Raw genomic sequence first — 20,521 nt, 5'->3', positions numbered from 1 at the left:
TCCATTGCTAGCGGAGAGTGATCCAAAATTGTTCTTCCCAGGTAATGTGCCGCACCTATTTCCGCCATTTGTATTCTACCCACAAAAAGATAATCAATCCTGGTGTATAGACCATCAGGCGAAGAGTAGTAGGAGTAATTCCTATCCACAGGGTTTAGTTTCCGCCACACGTCCACCAGATCTAGGTTAGTTAGAGCTGCATTAAGGGCTGAGGGTGCCGGTCCTGTACCTTTCACAGGTGGGAATGATATATCCAGAAGCAGGTCCTAGCACAATTAAAATCACCCCCCATATGAGGAAGCAGTCCCGGTGCTGCGCAATCTTGGCGCATATCATATTAACATGTGCTGGGATGCCATGATAAAGAAAATAAGAGTTGATAATGCATACCTCTACATTATCTATTTGTCATCTTAAAATTAAGTACCTGCCATCACTGTCTGCTTCCACTTCCAGCATTTGGAATGGCACATTAGCGTTGATCCAGGCGAACACCGCCCTAGCATATCTAGATTATGCCACCCCGTAACCCTGTCTACCCAAGCCGTCCTTGACCTTTGTCATTTCCTCCGCTGTAAGGTGGGTCTCCTGCAGTAGTGCAATAGACAAACTTTTTCCTACATAGGAAGGACTTCACACGATTCTGCGCAAGTATGTGCCGAGCCCCCTCTCATTACACATCAACACTTTAATGTTAGATGCTATATTCATGCCTAGCTCTTACTCCCCACCCGGCATTTATTTGAAGTATATGTCTTGTTAAACTGCAGTAAAAAATGTAATCCTTTGAAAAATCATCTCTTTAGAAAGAAAGCCCCTATCAATGTCCAATACATTGCAGTTTATGGCTAAATATGATAGCTTACAACCCATATAAAATTCACCTAAGGCGTAATGGAAAAATCCAGTGATAGTTAGGAAAAATACTTATCTCTGGAAATATTTAGCACACAGCGACATGACGTGGGTTGTATTCTTACTCTTGACATATAGATTTAATTGATCTGGATTTCATTAATCTCGCACATTCAAATCCAGAGTTATTTGACATAAATGACATTGAAGAATATTCTCATAAATAACTTAGAGGAGATGGCTGGGGAGAATTTAGGCAGACTGGAGACGGCTTTGCTGGCAGACTGGAGAGATGAACAGGCCTGGGATCAATATAGCCAGCTGAAAAGGACCTTTCGGAATGCAGCAGCTCCAGTGTGAGGATCCAAGCATATTTTGTTCCCAAATGAGAAGCCACATTTCAAATGTAACTAGAACCCTGAGTTAACTACACCTGGGCCTCATTAGGAGTGTGGCGGCCATGGAATGAATGGTGCCGGTAAGGGACCAGCACTGTTCATTCCGGGCCACCACATTACGAGGTCTGCAGCGGGTCATGCTCTGGATGCCTGGCCAGACCAGACGTGCAGAGCTGGACCCGGTAGCAGTCCAGGATGCTAACAACGGGCCCATTGAAACAGACCCATTGTTAGCATCCTCCCCATTCCCATTGAGCCCTATGTGGGCTCAAATGGGAATAGGGACGTTCTGGGTCCCACGAAAGGGAATTACCGGGCACTCCAAGATCGGAATGGCCTGGTAATTCCCTATTTTCATGACCCAGACCCGTTACCCAGTTTGGGGGTAGCCATGCTGCTAAAAACGGCACGGCTACCTCCAAACTCCTAATGAGGCCCATTGTCTGCATAGTTTATCCATGGTAAACTCCTGGAAATAAAAAGGGGTTGGGAATTAAGGGTAATGATAATATGGCCAAGATACAGATGCAGTGTTAAATATGACCTGTGTCTCCCATTTACATATAGCATATAAAGTGAGATGTAATTTCCTTAAAATCCAATGCATTTCTTATTGAGAGGTGCAGTTTAAAACACACATACTTTCTCTGCAACTTAAATGCAGAACACTTTGTAAAATTACGCACCATTAATTATAATCCTTGCTGACACATGTCGACACAGAATCACACCGGCCAAGTGTAGTCATGGCACACTATTGTCTAACGTGATATCATGTAGAGAAATGTGCAGCCGGTGTGGTTCTTGTCATAGATATATATTTGCAAAACCAGAAATTATTACAGAAAATTCATCCTTTTCACAGAGAATCATGCAAAGTGTTACAAATCCTACTATCCCTTTTCTTAGAAGGCACAGACAGACATATGTGTAATGTGAAAGAAAGTACAGGGGTATTTTAACATGGTATCTGTTATTGGAGAAGTTTACATCTCCATCACAAACTTGTAGAGCTGAAGGCAAATAAATAGGAATAGATTGAAAGCGCATACATGCATACATTGAAGGTTTCACACACATAGATTGATAGCAGCACAAACACATTTATTGAAACCCACTGTTAGGCAAGATTTGATACAAACCCAACCTTTGGTATAAGTCTGTACTACACAGGTTGGTAGTGTTGCTGAGCGGCCAGGCCTATCTCAAAAGGGGGCAATGTGATCAGTAGGGTGGTTACACAAAGATTCACAGTGACAAGTATCCAAATAAACTCTTACACCCAAGGTTTCTTGATTAAACAATTATTAATTTATTTTACAGTCAGTTTGAATAAGCCTTCTTCAGAAGGGGCAATATAATAGTAACACTCAAATGCACTCCAAAATACACACTCTTAGTTTCTCTAAATCAGCAAATACCCATTTGAGATGGCACGCATACACTTCCTACACCCTCAGGTGACTTAAATAGCTAGGCCACTGTGGACATTAATATATCACTGGTACATTTAGAGCAATACTGAGATGAGTGTTAAAGTAAAGATGTTTCAGAATAAAACAAGAGATCACACAAATATTCTGAAGCAGGTAAGTACTTTTGAACCCCCAATGCAAAGTAAATTAACCCTTTCCTGGAGGGAAGGTAAGGCACACGCAGAGGAGAGAAGAGTCATTAAGGTAGCCAGGTCAGCCAATGTCAATTGGGCAAAACTCTAGGTGAGCTGAAGCATTTCTTGCAGGTAAATAAAAGTCTTACACAATGTTATAGAAGTCTTTGTAGGAAAAGTAGAATCAAAGTAAGGCCACAAGCTGGGAGGCTTGTGAGAGGTAGAAGATGCAAGCAACTCGACAGAAGTAAACAAGGCAAGTCTCAACTGAGATCAAGTAAGGCTACAAGACAAGAGGTAAGTTCTCTTAGACTGTACAGTACCTTTGGTTAGAAGAAATGGTTCCAGCAGGCTTCTGTTAATGTGTGGCTTTGTAGATCCTGTTGTTCCTGGTCCCCAGTCGTGGGGACAAGAGGGAGGACTTCTGGGGACTCCTACAACACAAGGGGACGGTCAGCACCAGAAAAGGACCAACTTCTATTCCGTGGAACTTTGCGGTTTCAGCTCCTCGCGTCTCAGCAAATAGCACCACCGCGGTCTCACAGATACCACTCCGGACTTTTCTCACATTTGGGGTCCAGCACTCTGTTGAGGTGGCTCAGGCTTGGTCAGTCCTCCTTACTGGGAGTCCGGGGGATCTTCCAGCAGCTCTGGTCTGTCTTAAAACTGATGCACTCCATTTGTGTTCCTCTCCTTGGCACTTCGGTTCCAGCAGCAGCAGCAGTGGAAGTACAGCCAGCTCTGAGAGGATGTCCAAACGAGTTCACTTTAGAGTTGATTGGTCCCAACTAGTCGAGGCGAATTCGGAGCTTCAGCACAGCAGCAGGGCATCACCGGGCAAACCAACGGTCCAGGAGTTCCAGCAGGTATCTCTTCCAGGTTCTTCTTTGGATTCCTTCGTCCTGTGGTCAACTCTGCCCTCCAAGACAAAAAGCCTCGCCTTTTATGCAGGTTTCTCCCATTCATTCCAGCCTAGCTGTCAATCACACAGCAGGGTGGCTGTCCTTGCTGGACAGCCAGCCAGCCAGCCAACCACCGTTGGGTGTATTCCTGTAACCAAGGGGATTAAGCACAGGGAGTTTCTGGCACCTCCCTCACTTCCTGCCCCTGTCAGACATACTGGAGCCAGAAGCTCCAAAGACAAATTAACAAAGGGACTGAACCTGGTTTGGCGCAGGGTTTCTGTCCTCCAAGGACAGCCAGCTGGCCAATCACGTTTGGGTGCATTCCTGTAACACGGTGGAGCCAGAGGAGGGCTTCACCAGTGAATCCTGCAAAAGACAAAATTAACAAAGGGACCAAGCCTGGTTTGGCGCACAGAGTAAATCACAAGAAGGACCTTTCCATCAAGAAATGGTGAAAAAAGATGACCGGGCCATTTTGACAAAATGGGCACCCATGGGTGCGTTACTGCAGCTGCGATCGCAGCACGCAGTATAGTTAAAGTAAACCACTGCCACCATCCATTGATTGTAGAAAGGGTAACATAGAAATGTTACATGAGAAACTAGACAAAGTGGATACTAAGTAACCCCTCCAGCACCCTATGCTAAGATAGTGTGTGCTGGGTCTAGAAAGTTACAAATGGTAAGAAAAGTCAATTTCACTTTACTGCTCTTGGAAACAGTAGTTTATCCAAGAGAAGGTATTAAAACCTTTGGGAAATCTAAGAGACTTTCCTGTGCCACTGCACTGAAGGTGCTGTGTGCCACAATGCAAACATGATGCCTATGGAGTTTGTCCAGACTCCAAAACCAAAAGAAACACAGAAAACACATAATAGAATTAAAAGTACAAAGTTCCAAAGTCCAGCAAAAGTGCTGGGGCTCTAAGGTGGGAGACATGTAGCAATAAACTGAAAATCCTCCCTACACCCACCCACACATATTAATTGAAATCTGCACACACATATTGTGAGAACACTACACACCCACACCCACACAGTTGTGAATTGCCATCTGGCAAGGGTGTCAAAGCCCTAGCTTTTTTAGAATTCTTATTAAATAATAAAGTGTTGTGGGTCATTCCTTTTTAGAAATGGAAATCTGCTAATCAGATTCCCCTTTCATAAGCTCCATGCCAAAAGCATAGTGTGTCGATCTGCCCTGCTGTATCAGTATCCTGATTTGCAGAACCCTCTCTACCAGGAGTGCAGAGCAGGTTCAGAGGTCACAAGTGCCCCCTTGACAGCTTCAGTGACATCCAGGTCTCTGCAGAACAGGGGCTGCATTTAAGATACGCACTCCTGTTCCAAAAACTGCATATCACTGAAGATCCTGTCCTGGTGGTATGCTAAACTGTAGAAATAAGCAATACCTGAATTAGGGTAGGTTGTCCAGCATCGCTCAAAGTTAGCCAAGCCACATTAAGTTGATATTGAACATGTGTCAGCCCTATGGTCCCAGTTCAGCTGTAGAAGAACAATGTGTATTCACCCCACCCTCCATAGGCTAGGCCATGCCCTATTGACAGGAATGTTGCTAGGTGGGATTGCCTATTTTTGTTCCTTTGTAAGGGCTTGTTACACCCTTCTGCCTGGAACACCCAATTCATGTGATGCTGGCATCGGAACATGAATCAAATGGCACACCCATTCACAAAGAGCCAGGCTGAAGCCAGGTGACTGCATTTCTAAAGGCCTTTGTTCCTAGAGGGATGGTAAGGTGGCAGGATTAGAGTAGTCAGGAGAAATCTGTTCAAGGGAAGGAGACCTACCACCATCTTGAATCTCTCTGCCTCGCTTTCTCTTTCCTTTACCACGCCGCTTTCTCTGGAGCAAAGCACGTTGGGTGTGATATGAGAAGGGCTAAGCCCACACATTTCAAGTGCTGGGATTGGGCCCTAAAGCAGGCTAGTGCTAGCCCAAACACCTGGGAACTTTTGCCTCTAAAAGAAGGGGTATCTCACCACTTCTTTGAATCATCTTGAATTATCTTTTGGACTTTAAACCTTGAAGAAGTAATTTTGTTTGCGCCCTGCAGGGAGAGATGTCCTTTTGATAGTCATCCATTTGTGAGGTGAAGGCAGGTGTTGCAAGGCAGAGGCAAACTCTGTCCCCTAACCATTCTCAGTGACCATTGGGGGTCCACCTGCTGCTGGGAAAACAAGATGTGCCTCCCTGCCAGTCACTGCAGTACCCAGGACATCACATTGTTGAAGGACCCCAGTAGTTGTATGCCAGCCTCCACTGTGTTTGGGAGCCAGAGAACAAGGACCCATCTTGTCCCTGGGCCCCTGGAATGGGACTCACAGCAAACTGGGGAGTGTCCTTCTGCTTTAGCAAGAACCTGCCTCTCTGCCAGCCACAGTCGTACCCAGGACCTCACAATGTTGAAGGACCACTGTAGCTTTGTGCCAGCCCGTGTTTGGGAGCTTAAGAAAGGATCTAATCTGGTCCCTGAGCCCCTGAATTGGGACACAGAGCACCCAGAGCACCAAGAAGTCTGATTCGGCACTGCCAGACCACCAAAAGAACTGCAAAAAGGTACCATTCACTTCAAACAGCCCCCTTGGTCAATTTTTGGGCCCCAGCCTGGTTAGGTAACTTTGATCCCTTTGTGCACACAAGAAAATATTCTTTTTGAACATTGCAGTTTCTTAAATGCCTTTGCACCCCCCGTCTCATTACTCATAGTGCTCCATCTTTTCTATACTTGCGTAATTTGTGTTCTTTCTACAAGGGTGGCGTTTTAAAGTGTTTTCTAGTTAGTTATTATTGAACATGGTGTGTTTGATTAAAGTATATATTTTTATAGAACCCCGTTTTGGACATTCCTTTATTTTGAACTGTTATACTTCATTGTATGGGTTGCTACTGAGCCACATTCACACGCTCTTGAGAGTATAGCCTTCCCTCATCCCACCAAGTTACCACAAAAAGCGAAGGGTGAATATCTCTTGTCTGTGTGCGCGCACACTGTTGCTTAAATAAAAACAATAATAGAAAGGCTGTACTTAAAATGCCTGGCATTTTAACAGTATTATATTGTTATGGTTAAGTTGCTGTTACCATAGGAAAAGCATTTTTGGGCAGCTTATAACTCCACTCCCCTGGACGAATCCACACCAAACTTTGCAAACAAACTGTATGGGCCACTGTGAATTGTTTGCAAAGTTTGGTGATGTTTGGTCCAGGGGGGGAAAAGTTATAGGGCAGGTCCCAAAACGTCTTTTTTGCCCATAGACTGAATGGGGGAAAAACCTTTGCGCATGCCTACATCCAAACCGCTGGATGGATTTGCATCATATTTGTGGCAGGAGCAGGAGCTTAGTCCTGAAAGGGTGCTTTTGTAAATTTGGTGCCAATCCATCCAGTAGTTTTCTTTAAAACGGCCAAAAAGTATGTCTCAAGAGATTAGTGATATCTATGTTCGCTCCACGGTCACACTTCCCTGTTCGCTCCGCGGACAAGACACCGATTGGCTAATCCGTAGCGTCATGTCCGCGGACATGTGACATGCTCACTGATTGGATGTTGACCAGCGTGAAGTGCATCAGATTCTTTCGCTGCGCCCACCACCTTTCATTCGTGTTTTGGTGTACGCGAACATTGCCACTAACACATATAAAACAAGACACCATTGCACTTGTTAAACTTATGAAATACTGATTCGGAAGGTGAGGGTTAATGAGGCTGGGATGGGATGTGGCATCAGGAAGTCAAAATGTGTTGTTTTCTTGTCACCAAAGTTATACGGTACATTGGAAGTTGCTGCTCAAAATAGTGTCCATTAAGTACAGGCGAAGATTTACTGCGTCTGTGTTAAAATGTATTTAAAATAATATTGCAGTCAGACTGCTGGTGTCCTAGAGTTTGAAATCTGAGGCAGCCACCTGCACTGTTTGATGGAAACAGCGGGTCTGCAAGTGTATGGGAGTAACGGTTCTCATGAATGCATTCAGATATGTTGTTGCAAAGTCAGAATGTATTTGCATTCTGAGTGAAGGTCACTTGCGTTGATTTTTTGGTTGCAAGCTCAGTAGGCCCACGCATCCGACTGAACCCATAAGGGTCAATTGTTTTGTGACCTTGAGCAAAAGGGAAAATTCAGTAAGAATGCAGGGAGTGAAAGTTTGTTAATGGCTGAGTATGATAAGGTTATGTATTTAAAATGTTTGTAAGACACGTAATATCAGTTCAAGAAGATTCTATGGTGCAAGTACCTTGCTGTCTAAGTTTAACAAAGACAATGGAGATGGTTTTGATGACTCTACACCGAAACGAGTTATATTTTTTTTATTATCAGAACATAAGTAGTATCTTTCTGTGTAGGTGTCCTTTTTTTTGTTTTGTTATGGAGAGTGTAGATTCTCGACGTTTGTAGGCTATCACTAGATTCACCCATTTTCAACGCTAATATTTCTTTAAAATGTTATGTATGACCACATCGATTTGTGTATCAGTTTCCACGTTCTTTTTGTGTTTTTTGAAATTGTTTGGTAAAGGTTGGGTATTGATATGTATTTTCTGTTACGTTTTCCGAATAGCTACATTCTGCCTTACTGTGATGGCCATGGATTCCAGATGCCAAGTGATGGCTTCTTTGCACGCCAGATGCACATACTCGTGACCGGCTGCCTAACCGTCACTGTGTTGTGGGACGACCGGGCAGGACCGATTTGTCCCTATTCTGGAGTGGCCATTAGGAGTAACATAACCTCTTTTATGGTAGTGTAGGCCGAAGTTCATGCCGACATCTTGGAAATCGGTGTGCGACCGAAGCGGTTGCTTTATCGAAAACAAATACTTTGTGTATGCGAAAACAACAATGTGTGCCTCACGATTAACATTTTCGATGATGGCCGAAGATACAAAGTTACTATTTGATTGAAAATGGGAATAGTCTGATGGTCTCGGACAGTTTATTGTGAAATAAAAGTACTTTACAAATTCTAAAATGTTAATGTTTTCTTTTAAAAAACAGTTTATTATTTGAAAATGTAACATGCTACGTTGTACGTCGCTGTGTGTTCATTTTCAGGTTCTGCGTCATGGCACGTAGGTGCTTATGGGCGCATTTGGCTACACTGGAGAAGAACGTCATCCAAAAAAGGTGTACAATATCATTAGGGTTGGTTATGTGACGAGATGTGGGATTGTTTTCATATTTCACAAGTATCGTAATGTAGTTAAAAAAAATTGCGGTACACCTATACTGAATGAGGGGTAGGCTGTAGCCATGGGGAGTGGGCAGAATGTCGGGATTATGGTATGAGGTCATGATCTGCACAAAGTGGCTACTGGCCATGACCAGAAGGGCTAACAGATAGGACTGAAGTGGCCATATCCACCTGGTACTGGCTTTGTGGTAAAGTTGTTCGACATTAGGATACATTTGAAAGGGAAGAAAAAAGTGCTTGTGGTAATATGTAAACAGCGTTTCATTTTTGCTTGTTGCAGGCTGCCATGGAAAGCGAAGAGGGGCCCTGTATGGAACACCCGCCTTCCCTTTCTATGGTGGCCATCTTGGAAAAGGATTTTGTTTTCTGATGGCGTACCGGGTTAGAATGAAAAATACTTTTTTTTAGTAGAACAGGTTACTAGTTTGGAAATTTAGATTGTTAATGTCATTCATCCCCCATTTTAGGGGTAGAAGGGGGGTAATGATCCAGAGATCGCGTTATGCACTCTTGCTTCAATTGGGCTGATAACCTGGCCTGCTGGCCCTTTATTTACCGTTCCAGTCCCTGGTACGGAGGATGAACGCTACAACATTCCCATTAGCATAACACAAACTGCAAATGGAAATGTTGGAAAATCTTATTGCGTCTATGTGCTTTACTGAGAAATACAAAGTAGATGGAGTCTATGCAAGGTATTTTTTATTTATATTTTTAAACTGTGAAAGGTGGTTCTTAAAGGAACATGTAATTGTTTTACGGATGTTTTTTTTTTTGGAAGGAGAGCTAAGAAGGAAAGTTGCGGACGGAAATGAGCAAAGAGGCACCAAACAGTAATATGGAGGGGTAGGTGGACGGGGAAAATGTTGTGCGTGTGTTATTTGTGAGGTAGGGGTATTGTTTCTCATGCTTCTTCATTACAACAGTAGTGCTGTTTCTTGGGGAGGAGGGATGGTCTTAGCTCATGCCGTTTTCAGATAAATAGTACTTTTGCTAAAAGTATGTATTGTGTACTACATTGTTAATGGCTGAGTATGAATAGGTGTTGGAGCTGTGCAAGGGAAATGTTGAAGTTGAAGTTCCTACATCAGTAGAAAATGTAGTTCCACACTGTCCACGAGGCATAGATCTTACTGTTAAGTGTGTACGGCCTCTCGGAAACGTCACTGTGAGCCAGCATATGGTCATGTGGCATTCTCCGGAAGGTGTGCAATCAAGTCAAATGTTCGTTTACATTATGGTTACGTGCCACTACTAGAAACCTATGAAATTCAGTAAAAAAAAACTTTGTTAAAGGGACGTTATGGTTAAGTTGCGCTACTAAAAACCTATGAAATTCACTAAAACTTTGTTAACGGGATGTTATAGTTCGAAGTAAAAGCGAAAAACCCTTGAAATTCGCCAGTTATGGTAAGCTAAGCAACCATAACTCGCGCCACCACCGTGCACTGCTAAGACTAACACCCAGGACATCAAAGATGACATCACAAATGTCATTGATGACATCACTGATGACATCACATGTCTGGCTCCCCCTTTTCTCCTTTACTGACATATCTAGGCCACATGGTTTTCTTCAGTAACAGTCAGGAACTAAAAATTGTAAAGGTACTATATTTGTACACTTATCCTTCAAGTATGTTCTTACAGTAATACCCTTAGGGTCCAGTCACATCATATGAAACATATATAGAGGAGAAGACACAGACTTGAAAGACAGCAATTCTTTCTGTGCATGAAGATAATCAGTAGGGTTATCAGCACTTTCTGATAGTTCTGTTTTTTTTATTTATTACTGTACTTTCCCTGTATATGCTCATATTTGTATACATTGTACTCACACTACATTCCTTAGGGTCCAGTCACATCATGTGATACATATACATAGGGGAAGTAGCAGCTTTGAAACAGAGCAATCATTTCTCTGCATAAAGATAATCAGTCACGTTATGAACACTTTCTGGAACTACTGCTGCTTTTTTGCTTAGTTCACTTTCCCTGTTTATACTCATATTTGTTGTATGTGTTGTTGTCTCTTTGTGTTTTGTCTGTAATAATGCAATTATGTAGTAAGTGTGTTTTATTAGCTACTTATTACATGTTTCACAGTACGCACAATTCTAATAAGAAAGCAGTTATCATTTCATTAATCAACATGTCAAGATTATGAATAGTACACCTTCATCATGTATGCTACACACAATGCCTATGTTTCTACATGAGTAGCTTAGTATACTGGATAGAACTTCATAATTGAATGGTATTTATATCAATGCATTGCTTAATGCACTAATTAGCTCATGATATTTATTCCATTGACCCTTGACACTTTTTTTTCAACATTATAATAAGAATCCCTTGTACAGACTTTTCATGAAAAGTAAATGCACGTGATGTCATCAGTGATGTCATCAATGACATTTGTGATGTCATCTTGGATGACCTGGGTGTTAGTCTTAGCAGTGCACGGTGGTGGCGCGAGTTATGGTTGCTTAGCTTAAATGCTTAAATGCATGACCCTTTCCTACCTATCTTCCCATGCATCAAATAAAAGAATTCATAAATATGTCAGTTCTCCATCTCCCGCGTGAGGAGGGCTCAGCAACACACACAGCTGCATGAGGCTACAATTGGATCAGGTAAGCCTTATCTAGTTTCACCTACATTAAAGAAGGCTTTGATGTTCAAACCAATGAACTTGAAAGCTAAGTGTTTATAATATAAAAAAAGAATTCTAACTTACAATGCCGAACAGAAACATGTATGAAGTGACCATCTTTGCAGACATTTTCTACAAAGGTCAGAATTCTATCACATTCACTGGCCTTATTCTATTATAGCAGCAATATATTGGTTTGTATTTGAATGCTTTCTTACACCACTTACAATATTAAAGAAGACTATCACTGATTACACATTAATATTTCTATAGGTGGCAGATGGTAAAATATAAAGCTATTTCTGGCTTGATATAGTGGCCAATGGGTAGTGTAAGGGAGCCATGGTATCACAAGTATGACACTGACACAAAAGGTACAATATGTAAAACCTTTATTCAATGTTTGGGGTTTGGAAACACTCCTACTTTGCCCTATATCTAGGATGGGAGTAGTCTCTACCATCAAATAATAAATATAACAGTCCTAGTTGAGTCACTCATATGAAAATGGCCTTCACTAACAAAACCTAATGCCTGCCCTATCTCTTGTACAACAAGTGTGTAAAGGAGAATATGTATGCAAAGGAAAATCAGTATAGTAATATAAAAAATAAATGTGGCTGAGTCAGCTCTCCTCCCTACGTTAGACAGCACTGAATAAGGCGGTCCCCGTAGACAGGATGACACACTCTGCCTCAGGTTCTCAAAACAAAAGAAGTTCAAAACATGGATTGCGGCCCACCTGGCCTTCCACATTTCCAGCTTTCAAAACACAGTTCAATAAAATGTTCACGCCGGTGCCCGCAGTAGGGCTCAGACCTTTCAAAGCAAAAGGTTCATGTAGGTCTCCCTCAGTTGGACTCGGACCTTTCAAAGCAAAACATTCACATAGGTCTCCCTCAGTCGGGCTCAGACTTTTCAAACACACCACTTGCAGGGATCCCCTTCCCCAAGCATAATTCACATCCTTTAGGGATTCCCTTCCCCTAGCTTATCACACTTCCGGTCTCCCTCAGTCAGGCTCAGACCTTTTCCTGATGTCAAAGACTTTCGAATGTGCATGGCTTTTACTATAGACCGCTGAAGGACCACTTCGACTTTCCCTTCAGCTCACACGCTTGTGTTATTTGCCCCAGTGTCTCTTGGCCTGGGTAGCTTGATGTCATAAGTACAAATGTTCAACATTCACCTTTTGACTCCACCCCCCCTTTTCTGGGGTTAATTTGGATCACTTTACTTTTTATAGTGCATTCACTTTATCGCTTCATAACAAAAACATTTCACCTTTCACAGAGACTTTCAATAGGGCTACTCTCTTTCTCCACGTGTCTTTTGTGGTCTTTTGGATGTAACAACCTCCTGCAGTGAACTCCTGGGACTCTCTACCCTTTGCTCCTGTCACTCGGGCTGCTCCAGTAGGTTCGACGTCACCCCAGAAGTTCTGCTCTTGCTCGTGTTACACCTAGCTCAGAGTGTGTCTCTGTGTTCCGCCTTTTATCCGTGTGAGGAGAGCTAATTGGTGTCAGACGAATGCACTTAAAGTCAAGTGCCTGATTTTGCCTGACCCGATTAGTGTGACATGTCAAATGAGATATGTAAGGGTTAACCTCTTTACTCTCAGTCGCCCTCTTCCACGGCCCAGTGTTTGCGTAGAAAGGGGGGGGGGAGTTGGAACATTGAAGAATCCTATAAAATAGGATGGGTCACGTGTACGGGAAAGGGGTAATACTGAGTCTCACCATCGATCGCCTCACCCCACTCCTCAAAGACCCCTCACCCAGGTGATCCACCCACACTGGTCGACCCCCCAGAACTGGATGCAAAAGCGATGCCCGTGTCCTGGCTACCTGGATGACAAGTCCCCGAGGACTAGCAGTTGACACACCCTTTGGTTTCTCACAGTAGATACACTTATAATTGCCAAAAACCAGTTAATGTCATTAATAGCAAATTACATTGACTTCCAACCCCGGCTAGGATTTCATTAAAAACTGCATGCCTCACCTACAAGGCAACCGCCACTGGTACACTGGCTTACCTGATGGCAAAACTAAAACCATCAGGCAGCACATGGTCATGTCGCATTAAAACCATCACCAGACTGGCTCACAAGGAGATAATAGGAAATAGTCCTTCTCAGGCTACACTCTGATGCTCTATAACCCCACCCCAGTGGCAACACATTCTGTTCCATGTCTCATTCAGTTTAGGAAATCAATGAATACCTTGCTCTTCCACAACACCTTGGTGTTACCTAGAATCTGGCTATCTTGTAAGAATATAAAGAATTCTGTATATTGTACTGTAATACTAAGCCTGTGTGTGCAAAGGGCATCCTCAGGAGTACCTGCTGTTGTGCTGTGGCTCCGTGGGAGAATCTATACATCAGCTGTTCCTCAGAAAGCGAGTGAAATTGACTGTGAAAGAAGAAGCGCCGTCGCTCTATTAAGCTCTGCCCCTTTAAGCCCTGTCCCCTTTTTGCCCCGAGCTCTGCCTGGCAGGAAGTGGGCCTAGAAAAGATCTTCCCAGGCGCCCTTGCGGTGCTAAGCCCGTGCGTGCAAAGGGCATCCTCAGGAGTACCTGCTGTTGTGCTGTTTGGCTGCTTGCTGTGGCTTTGCCAGCCACCTAACCTCACATCCTAAAACAGCTGGTCACTACCAGGAGGGAAGCTGATAGAGGAGCTGCACGACGAAATGAAGTCTGTGCCCGTGGAGGCCTCAATCGCCACTAAGAACTCGTCTTCAGGTAAGACAACATTTCACTTCACTCCCGGAAGGTGAGGGCAACCCTGCTCTTTCTCATAGAACCATGCAAAAGGATCTGCCTGTGCTTAAACAGACAAGTTTACCATATAGTACAAAGAAGAGAAAGAGCCTCTCAGTGGGGGCCGATCTGTCAACTGAAAAGAGCTCCTTGGTGCCTCTGGAAGTGGAGGGCAACTCAGCCTCTGCCGCTCAACTCGCTCATCTCCATAATGACTGCCTTACTCCAATGTCAGTGGAGAGTACTAGTCTACCGGCCTCGAACCCTGACATTATCCAAGCAGCTGAAGCATGCCCGCTCGTGGGGAGCATCGGAGAGCTTCAGGCAAGTCATGTGGGGGAAAAAGTCCAGACGGATTGTATTATTCTCCCTACTGAGCATGATACCTGCTTGGGTCTAATAAGACCGGAACTCTGTGTGACCCCCGAGAACCTGTCAAACAGGTCAAGGCCGGATAAAGAGAATCTGAACTCAGACCTTGTGGAAAAATCCAGAACAACCAAGGCTGGTCGCCCAAATGATTCCCCCCGGGGAGGACCCCAATCCACCAACAAGAGTTTTGGGGCTCAAGCGACAAGTCAGAATGTGAAATCTGTAACTGTTGTTGATTTGACTCCCCCGACCTGGGAAGGGACGCCTTCGCCTGTTAAGGAACCAAATTAATGTTCTTTGAGCAATACGATTGGAAGTAAGCTAGGGGCGGAGTTTGCGACACTCAGTCCGGATTCCGATAGAACAAAGATACCATCCAATCATATCCCATGGACCTCTGCATCTGCAGAGGCCTTATGGGAAAATGCCGACCCTTGGGACCCGACTGAGCTTGGCAACCTGGACAAAGCCCTCCAGGGCTTTAAGACCACCAAAGGGAAAATGTCGCACCAAATAAACCCAACAGGAACTGATCCAACAGGGTTCAACATTTTTCTGCCATTCAAGGAAGACCACTAAAATCAAGGAAACAGAGGTAGAAGCTATCAAGTGAGCAAACAGCACGATGTAATACCTAAGACTAATGAAAACCTAGGCATGGAGGGAAGTCATAGCTTCTGCCCTATTAAGAAATTGACAACGGAAATACCCGATTTTGGTTGGAGTCACGATCAAGTACGGACGCCCGTTGAGAGAACGCGATTGTCAGGAGGTTTACAAAATAACGTATACCCAAACTCGCTAGGAACTAGCCAGAGCCACTCTAGTTTGGCGAATAAAATCATGGAAGACATAACGATTTTAACAGGGAAAATTGAAAGAGAGAAAAGGAAAAGCTTCTTCATAAATGGAAAAAATGGCTGCCCTAGACAGCGACCCTGTGAAAGGGACATCTTCCAATGAGGACCCAGTCATGACTCCCATTATACTCCAAGTAAAAAATCCTCAACTAAAATTACCCAAACATCAGCTTGCGACGATAATAACCTGTCCCAAGCTGAGCTGTTTAAAGAGCAATTGACCAAAATAGTCAATGAAGTCTGGAAAACTGAAAGAAAAATGGATACCGACCACATTCACGCTTGCTCCATTTCTAAAGCTCTACGAGGTGATAAAGGACTATCTCCAAGAAGTTGCCAGTACTAATACACAAATCAAAGTGGCAAATCTGAAAATGGAAACCTCCTTACAGAGTTTGGACACCCGAATAAATAAGGAAGCGGAGCAATCGCAACTCTGGCAAAATCACCTCAGTGACTTAGCAAGAAGAGACGCAACTGATAAATCATTACTAATGGAGGCAGTCCTTGAGGACTGCAAATGGATGAGGTCTGTTAATAAACAGAAAAACGACCTGGACCCCAGAGGAGAGAATGTAAAGGGAGGAACTGGCCCAATGAAATCGATTCAAGGGGATAAAAGACACCCCAAACACAAAGATAACCCACTGGAAGAGGTCATTCTGATCTCCCCTCAAAAGATAATTCAGGGAAGAAGTGCTCCCGCATCGAAACTGGAGCAATCAAACTTTGCCATTTTTGCTGGTGACAATTCAAACAGCCAGGATTTGCTGAATGGAAAGGGGGCACCCAAGAAAAAGGAAAAGAATTAAAGAATGAAACCCTAACACGGAAAGTAAATGATTCGAGAGCCTTCCTGAGAAATCTAAGAGCGCCACCCAAAAGAGAAAGTTCACAGTGCGCAAAGAAACCTACAAGAGAACTGATTATGACAGTCAAAGTAAAAAAACAGGGGGCAATAGAGGATGAAGATTGGGATGAGACGGAGCAAACCGTGGATCTAAGTGACTTAATTGAAATGATGGACAAAAACACTGAAGAGGAGCAATGGGAGAGCATCAGTTTATCTGACTGGCAAACCGTAGATAACTGGGAAAATGTTGACCCGGGAATGCAACCAAAAAGTGTTAAGACGCCAAAGCCTAAAAGAGAGAAACCGACAAATATCACCCAGATTTTTGGGAATAAGGCAGATTCCGCACATAGAGGCCCCTGTGATGATGAAAGTGATGCCATTCATTTCAAAACATTAGAACAAAAAAGGAAGGAGGATGACATCAAAAATAAGTCCGAAAGGAAGCATCAAGAAGTGTTCCATTCAACTCCAAAAAGGAATAAAAAAGAAGGGGTACATTCCGATGATACGCCAAAGTGTGCCTCTCCTCGACGAAGCCCAAAGAATACAAGACCCCCGAAAGGATTCTACTAAAAATTAGAAACAACATCCAAAGGCCCTAAAAGGGTGGGGTTAAATAGAAGCTACGTAATGCCTCTCTGCAATGAAATTTCAGCACTATGCATGCTATCAACAGACGATATAAAAATTGTTGAATTTCCAAAAGAAAATCGGATGGACCAAGTAATTCTCCACTTAATCTCAAATAGGATCAAACAGAATTTGCTGGAGGCCAGTGACACCCTCATAAGAAAGGGTTTCAGACTAGAAACCCTGGAAGGAAATTACTAGCCTGCCAGTATAAAAGAAACAAAGAAGGAAGAAAAGGACCGTAGGGGGGTGAGGAATGTCCGCAATACAAAGAAAGATGTTGAGAAGGAGACTAGTGCAAAAACCAGATCACTCCCAGTGGAGGAAATAAGGAAGACCTCAAGCCAAAACATGAACGAAGACATGAAAACGCAAAGGGGAATACTACCCATAATGAAGAACAGTATAGAAAAACTGAAGACCTTGCGGTTTACTGTGGACAACTCTGGGAACCTGAGGAAGGGGAAAATAAACCCTAATAAAGGGGATAAGAAGTCCAACGACTGGACGTGGATGGCCAACACTCTAAACACAAAGAAGAAACAATAGGAGTCCCAAAGTTCGGTCTGCTGCGCCTCATGGAATACCAGAGGCTTTAAGCATCTATTCTCTAAAAACAGTAGATTCTTGGGCAGATACGACCTCATCTCTGTCCAGGAATCTTGGCTGCGTGAACCACCAGTGTGTGAGGGATACTAAGTATACATAAATCCAGCCAGAAAGGGGCCGAAAGGGATACCCTTTGCGGGCCTCATGATCCTAAAAAAAATTAGATAGCCCCCTACAAGTGCTGGAGCACACCACCCAAACCCCTACGTGCAAATAGTGAAGATAGCAGTCAAATCGAAGAAGACCGATGGCCCGTCAAGTCTGCTACTGATTAACACCTATTGGAGCCAAAATATGCCTAATCTGGCGGGGTATCTAAAAGCCATCATGAATGCCATTGATAAATCAATGGCGGAGGAAAAAGACCAGTTGATCCTTTTCAGTGGAGACCTAAATATCAAGTTGCTTGACATAAAGGGTAACATTAAAAAGACAGAACATCTAGTTGGGAAAGAACAAAAATGGATGGAGGAAATGCGTATCCGAGACATGAGGTTGCTAAATGGCCAGATGAGAGGTGACCTGAACGGAGCGAATACATGGCATAGAAGCAAATCGGGAGCCTGTCTGGACTACTGCTTCGTAGGAGGAAACACGCTTGCATGGGTAAATTCTTGCACAATAAAAAGGAAAACAAATGGCGACCATAGCCTGTTGGAAATGGAACTAGCCTGGATAATAAGTTCAATTCCAAGGAAAAAAGGTCTGATGGAAACTGAGGTGTTGTGGGGCCGAAATCGTCTAAAGCTCAAAAAACGGGCAATACCAAAGCTGGTACAAGACTATAACAAGGCCATTGGGAAGGATAAAGAGGTGGTTGAATATAAATGGTTGCTTTAAGCATTTGAAGTTAAATCTGACCCAAACAGAGTGAAAACAATAGAAAAGAAACACGCTTACGACGAAGCTCTAGTAGCCAGAAGAAAACAGTACAGAGCGGAACTAACACGGTTTCAAAAGGCAAAATACGTCGAGAAGTATGATCTGCGGAGGAAGTGTCAGCAAACATATAAAAACTGGCTACGCTCTACCCGATTCCTAAGAACACAAAGGGATGCAGAGAAAATGCTAGCTGCAGTCTCAACAAATAATACACGAAGCTTGTGGCACTTATTGAATAACAGAGATCGCAATCAATTAGCATTAGGTGTCAATCAAGTTTCGGAGGAGAATTGGCTTAACCACTACACCCAGTTGTATGAGGGGAAAACCAAGAAAATGCCTACAGAGAAGATCCACGAACAAACTCCTTGGGCCCTTGAATTCGATAGAGACGACATCGTAATCCTAGTAAAAAAAACTCAGGGCCTCTAGGGCACCTGGCCCTGATGGCATCTGGAATAAGATACTGAAAGACAGTTGTGAAAATTGGTCGGATCTAATATATGCGCTGTTCCAATAAATAAAACAAGCTAGGCAAATTCCCTCTTCTTGGACAGAGGCATATATTGTCCCATTCTATAAAAAAGGAGATTGAAGCAACCCAAGAAGTTATAGGCCGATAGCGCTGTTGGACTCTATTGGCAAGCTATTTGCTTCTCTCCTTCTAAGAGATCTAAAAAAATGGGTGATTCAGGCGAACATCATGGATGAGCGACAAACAGCTTTCATCAGCGGAGTAGGAACTGGTCTAAACCTCTTCCTGATCAACCTGTTGAAAGCCAAAGCCTTGGAAGGAATGAAAGCTACTTATTTAGCTTTTATTGACCTCGAACAGGCTTTCAATGGGGTTAATCGGGAGTGCCTGTGGATCAAAATGACGAACTGGGGATGCCCGCCTGATCTTCTAGAAGCGATTCAAGCTTTGTACACCAGCACTACTATACAGATTCAAACAACAGCTAATGGAGGGCTGACAAGAAAGATTGAAACTTCCCGTAGAATCAAACAGGGATGCACCTTAGTCCCCTTTCTATTTGTCATATATATGGCAGATATGAAGACCTCGCAAAATCTAGTCTGTGTCTTCCCTCCAAAGATAAACGGGACAGAAGTGCCGTGGATGCTGTATGCGGATGATGCCGTACTGGTTGACCAAACGCCCATAGGACACCAGCGTCGAATAATGGCTTTCAACAAGTACCTTGTCGAAAACGACATAAAAATAAACATCAAGAAGTCAATGGTCCTAATAATGAATTCCTGTCGTGGGAAAAAAATGGCAGGGAAACATTTTGCTTGGTCGCTGGAGAAGGAAAAACTGGAGGTGGTGGACACAACTTTATACCTTGGGGTAAGAATAAATAAAAACAGCAATGAAGAAGGGCACTACGCATTGATCCGGGAAAAGCTAACGACTCTGACCAATCAAGGGCTAGTTATACACCGAAGGTATGGAAAGTTTTCCATGACGCCCATAATAACCTTCTATAAACAAAAATTTGTGGCCGTAATCACTTATGGGGCCGAGGCCCTGCTAGCCCTATGGTGGGAAGCCCGGAACTTGTGTGAGTCCTACTTTTTGAGGAAAATTCTACGCCTCCCAAATTCGCTGTCATTAAAGCTTGTAAGAACTGAACTAAGGCTCCAATCCTTGGTATCAACTGTGCTTTGGAAAACTCTATCGCTCTACAGAAAATGCATCCTGGATAAGCCACCTAAACCGTATGATATCCAAGCATGGACAGGGCCCTTAACTGGAGATATGATACTCCGACGTTGGAAAAAGAAATGTAAGATCATTTTGGAACAGTTCGGAATCTCTGACGATACCCTGAAATCCAATCCAGACAAGGCAAAAAGAACCATCCAGGAAAAGGATTGGGAGGAAACTCAGGCAATCAGACTGTC

The 20,521-nt window shown here is 43.5% G+C and overlaps 1 long non-coding RNA gene across 1 annotated transcript in view; it reads left to right on the top strand.

The window, feature by feature from the left end:
- Positions 1–9,759: 9,759 nt before the first annotated feature.
- The window catches only part of LOC138480844 (uncharacterized), a 40,335-nt gene continuing 29,573 nt past the window's right edge, over positions 9,760–20,521 (top strand). Inside the window, exon 1 of the long non-coding RNA XR_011274144.1 lies at positions 9,760–9,828. This is a non-coding gene — a long non-coding RNA (uncharacterized lncRNA). The remainder of the gene's footprint in view (positions 9,829–20,521) is intronic.

This window comes from Ambystoma mexicanum, chromosome 5p (assembly GCF_040938575.1).
Source record: "Ambystoma mexicanum isolate Mex_15411 chromosome 5p, UKY_AmexF1_1, whole genome shotgun sequence".
In the NCBI taxonomy this organism is placed as follows: Eukaryota; Metazoa; Chordata; class Amphibia; order Caudata; family Ambystomatidae; genus Ambystoma; species Ambystoma mexicanum.
This window is presented reverse-complemented; position numbering and strand designations above follow the sequence as displayed.